Below are 5,569 nucleotides of genomic sequence, written 5' to 3'. Positions count from 1 at the left end.
CCGCACCCCTCCTGCACCCCAACCCACTTCCCTGGGCCCCCTGCTGCACCCCGACCCCCTGCTGCACCCCGCACTCCAACCCACTGCCCTGAGCCCCCTCCTGCACCCCTCCTGTACCCCGACCCCCTGCCCCAGCCCCCTGCTGCACCCCGACCCCCTGCCCTGAGCCCCCTGCTGCACCCTGCACCCCTCCTGCACCCCAACCCCCTGCTGCACCCCACACCCCCTCCTGCACCCCAACCCACTGCCCTGAGCCCCCTGGGAAGGGGTTGGAACGGGGGCAGAGAAGGGGTGGGAAGAGGTGGGGCAGGGGCGGGGCCTCATGGAAGGGGTGGAGTGGGGGCGGGGCCGAGGGTGGCGGGGGGGAGATGTCAGTAAATGCGGCCCTCGGGCCAATGTACTAGTCCTCATGTGGCCCTCGTGGTCATTTGAGTTTGAGACCCCTGGTCTAGGTGTCAGTGTGAGTAGCACCCTTGTCTCTGAGCCACGCACACAGGCCAGATGCTGAGATTGCCGTGTGGCACTAGGGGGTACTGCATTGAGAGAGATGTTGTCCCGTAGCTGAGCTGTTCAACTAAATTCCCCTCTGCCTGTGACTGACAGTTAAGGATGCCAGGGCTGTGGAATAATGTCTCCCAGGAGAAGTGGTGGGAACCTCTTGCCTTGAGCTGCTTAAAAATGCAGTGGGCAAAGCGCTTGTCAATATACACATGGGGGCTAACCCTGCATTGTCAGGGGATGGGCTGATATGTAAGCGCCTTGGGAGCGGCGTTAATTGGTTACAGGTACAGGTGTTGGGTGAGCCTGGAGCCCTTAACCACTTGCGAAGTGCACCATGGGCCTTCTGATGTGCATCCTGGTCGGCGCATATTGCTCTGTGTCCTTCCACTATGAAACGAAGGCCCAACCACCAGGCTGACAGGAAACAGCAGCGAAATGGCGACGAAGCCCTTTTCTCAACCACTTTGTTTTTTTGCGAAGGTGTTTGTGCCTTTCTTTAACATTCTTTGGACTCTCTCTACCCAGCCCTCAGCCTTTTTGAGCCCAGCAACCCTGCTGCTCTGCTAGGCATAGATTAGGGCCTAGGAGCTACTTTCCACTCAGGTTCTCATCTAAGAACTAGTTTGCACTATTGAGCAGCTCCCAGGTTAGCTCCGACACTAGAGTGTGGGTTAAAAGTGGCCCAAAGGGCCTCAGACTGTGTCTGCTAGGGCAGCTTGGCACGCTGGGAAAAGGGCATCTTAAGTGGTCACATGTGTGGCTTCAGCCCCTCACCTCAACTGCTGTCCCCACCCCCCTGCCATTCACCTCATAGGCTGCCTTGTCTTTGTCCTTCCTCCTCCCTCATGAACTTTTCCTCTCCTCCTTCACTGACAATAAAGGACATAGGGATTTTTTGTGTGCCAGGGTCTTTATGTGATGAGATCTCCACTGGAATTGGTGCATGGCTGTGTCATCATCAAAAAGGCCCGATCAGCCAATCAGAATGCAGCATTGGACCATCTGCAAACCGTGCCCTGCCCCAGCCAAATGCTAATTGGTCTTTTTCACCTCTGATATCTAAGGCCTGGTCTGCACACAGTGTTTGTACCAGTATACCTACGCTGGTTAGGGTGTAAGGTGACCAGACAGCAAGTGTGAAAAATCGGGAGGGGGGAAATAGGAGCCTATATAAGAAAAAGATCCAAAAATTGGGACCGTCCATATAAAATTGGGACATCTGGTCACCCTATTAGGGTGTGAGGTTTTTTTTTAACCAAACTCGTCCGATCAGCACATACCTACAGACAGGTGCTTTAGATACATGTAGCAACCTGCATGGAACTTGAAGGGCGGTGCCCAGGTTGCAGGAGGGAACAGTTTGGAGGAGACACCAGGAAGTTAGTCTGCGTGCACATGGCTCGAGTGCTTGGTGATGTTACATTTTCTAACAAGTCTCTTAATAAAGAACCAGTTTAGTTTTACAAGCATGGCGGCCTCACGTGTTACTGCCCAGCACACAGTACATGAAACATGGTGGCAGCAGAGAGCGTGATCACCAGGCAGACAAAGCAGCACTTAGAAATAGAGGAACCAGGCAGCATGGAGGGATTCGTTTATTCCTCTATGGTAATAAGCTATATTGGCATAACTCCAGCCACGCTAGGTAGGTTGTACCACACTAACTCTACCAGCATGGCTAAAATGGTACAACGTTTGTGTATAGCGAAGGTGCAAGTGTATCCCACGTGCCTAATAGGGAATATTTGTTTAAGAGAGCTATAGAGAAAGGGAGAAGGAATGAATTGGAGCTGGTTCACTGTTGCTAGGCAGATGCACAATCAGCACGCCACATGCAGAAGGTTCTGGAATTGGGTGTGGCAGACTTGGATATGCTCGGTAGGTTCCCTGTTGCTGGACTCAGACAGCCTCCACGAGGACAACTAGTCAGGGCAGCTGCTTTACAAAAGGCCATTTTGCAGCAGGGCTTGTTTTTAAAAAAGCGACACCTCTACCCCGATCTAACGCAACCCGATATAACACGAATTCGGATATAACGCGGTAAAGCAGCGGCTCCGGGGGGGCGGGACTGCACGTTCCAGAGGATCAAAGCAAGTTTGATATCACGCGGTTTCACCTATAACGCGGTAAGATTTTTTGGCTCCCAAGGTCAGTGTTATATTGGGGTAGAGGTGTATATACTTTACTGAGTGGTTGGTTAATTAGTTAGCTGACTGGCTAACTGAGTGATGTCAGTAGGGAAGGAGGAAAAGTCTGTGTGGATTCCAACTGGAGAGTTTTACAAGCACGTGGAGGGAAGATGTTGCTTTTGACTCAGCCGACTGTATAGATCAGTGGTACTCAGACCTCAGTGGTTCCGGAGCCGAAACAGCGCTCAGCATTACCCCCAAAGAACCACAGTTGTGTGAATTCATTGTGTCCTTTAACAAGGACTGACCAAGTATCACTGTTTTATCAACTACAATTGGTTAATGACCTAGTAAAAGCATCCTGATTGGTTAATAATGAAATCACGCAGCGGTTTAATATCATGTGCTGCCAAGAGCTGCAGGAAACACATTAAAGAGCCACAGGCTGAGTATCACTGCTATAGCGTTTGGTGATCAAAGCCTGTAAATGAGACTCAAGTGAACTCCACCTAAGCTTTTGGGAACTCTGAGCTTCTTCTCACGGTGTGTCTGTGGGGACTGACCTGTTTCGATTTAACTTGTTTTCTTTATTTATGTTTCTGGACAACTGTGAAGATAATGTACGTGGATTATAAAGTAGCCATGTTAGGTTGTAGAAATTAAGTCGTAGTTGTGATTATTATTATTATTTATTATGTTTCTTTATCATAAGATTTTATAAAGTTGGTACCTAAGCATTAAGTTAATTCCTTTTGTTCTTTTTGGACTTGATTGTGGGGCACTGACCCTGTGCAATCCTTGCTGAAAATCCTCAATGACTGAATTCCAGGTCTCCATGTGCTTTTCTAGGGGAGTTGGTTTTTAGGTACTAGGAAAAGGGCAATGAAATAAACTCTAGCCCACCCAAAGGTTATATAAGATCCTACATGCAGAAGGAAGCCTCCGTGTCCCATGGCATGAGCAGCACGGTCACGCACAGTAACCACGGTCTCATCTCCAATTCTTTTCCTTACAGTTTAAAGAGAGAGAGGTGGGTTTAGCTTCTTTTTGTGGCATGTAACAAGATAGAATTTGTTATGGGCTGTGTCTGATTCCACAAACACACCTTATGAGCCACTGGGGGGGCACTGATTTTGTATACACTGTTCTCCATTCCCTGTAGGAGAGGAGATTTTGGCTACTAATCTGTAAGAGGAAATTACAAGGCCCAGACACCACGTAAGTCCCAAAACAAGGGGCTCAAGTGGGCCTTGCACTGACCCTATACAGGGGTGAATTCCACCCCAAGTTACTGTCTCTTGTCAACACAAATTGAGAAAGAATCTACACCCCTGAAAATCTAGGTAATGATTCACCTCATAAGTGCTGGGAAAAAATCACATTCAAAGTAATTGTTTAGGGCGTGAATGTTATTATTTTACTAACTGAGCCATCAGGTTAAAGGGTTTTTAAAAGATTAACTCAAACCTTCTCAAATAATTAGAGTTAAATGACACGTAAACAGTCATCTGAATTAATTTCTGAACTTGGTTGGATGCATTACTGAATGCATCAATAGGCAGCCAGTGCTTTTTACAGGACTAAGCAGGAAAGACTAAATTCCCATAAGAATCAATAAAGGCACTATTGTTTTATTTTTTCCACATTAATAAACTCTGCAAACATTTTTGGATGCACCTGTGAAAAATGTTGCTTTCTTGCCTGGGACATTCAGTGGGTGCCGATATGGCGCGCGTCACATACACAGAGAGAGAGAGTCTTATTTCATCCAGCAGGGGCAAAAGAGAACACACACAAATGGACAGTACATTTTAGAATCTAATGTGGTTAGCATATGATAACGAACAGAATAGGTATATTTCTGTGCCCCACTAATCCCTGCTGAATGAAAACAGACATGTATCTATCATACACATTATACGTATACTAACCAAGCTAGAATCAATTTTTTTAAATGCATCTGCTTTTATTCCAGACATTTAGAAGTGTTACATAAAGTGTTGTGATTGATAAATCTACTGAGAAGGTTAAAAAGACTCTGTGCGCGTTTCGGAGTTGATTGAAATTGACAGAGGTATATGTGCTTGTAAAGTTACATTATAATAACTGCTGGAAGACAAGACATTTCAGAAAGATAATACCCCTGTTTTTTCTCATGATTTACAGTTTGCCATTCAATACAATTATAAGGTGCTTTCAAATTGGAGTGGCTTGTTTTCTGAAGAGTGATTTCTTTAGACAGGTTAAGGGCATATGAGAATGTCATTTACAAAACATTTTTAAAAAAGGACGTTTCTTAAAGGGAACCAGGCAGATTTCAAGGTCTGTAAATAACCAATGTTGTCAGTACTGTTTTGAGCCCACATATTTTGCACACGTGACATCAGTAACTCTAAGCTAGTTCTTCAGCATAGCTGCCCCATTTCACTAGTTTCTTTTGTAGCCTACGGATGTTTTGTGCACAGCTTCCGTCTCTGCTGTAATATGCCGAACAGCACCAAGAAACGTCCCAAATGCATGTGGGTGGCCTATCAGAGCGCCCGTGTTCTGAGTCGTAAGCTTTTAAAAGGAAGAGACAGCTACAGCTCTCTTGATATGTGGCATCAATGTAACCCTGAGATCTACACAGTCCGTTTTAGCCAATTGTTTCAGTGTCACATGCTTATTTCATATTTCAGACATAAAACCAGAGACTAGGCATGCCCCCTTCCTGCTCTACTGCTGTACAAAGCTACTTCGATGTCTACTGTTATGTTGACACTGTGAGAGGGGTGTGTGCCTCCCCAGCTCACGTACACACACTCTCATCGAGCCAGTGCAAGTATAAATTGCAGGATAGCCGTGGTAGCATGGACAGTGGTGTTGGAGGCACAGCGGAGATGGTTTCAGGTGAGTTTGTGCTACCATGGTGTGGCTATGTGTACATGGGCAGGGGAATC

Source organism: Terrapene carolina, unplaced genomic scaffold (genome assembly GCF_002925995.2).
Source record: "Terrapene carolina triunguis isolate 2854851 unplaced genomic scaffold, T_m_triunguis-2.0 Scaffold633, whole genome shotgun sequence".
Taxonomy (NCBI): Eukaryota; Metazoa; Chordata; order Testudines; family Emydidae; genus Terrapene; species Terrapene triunguis.
This window is presented reverse-complemented; position numbering follows the sequence as displayed.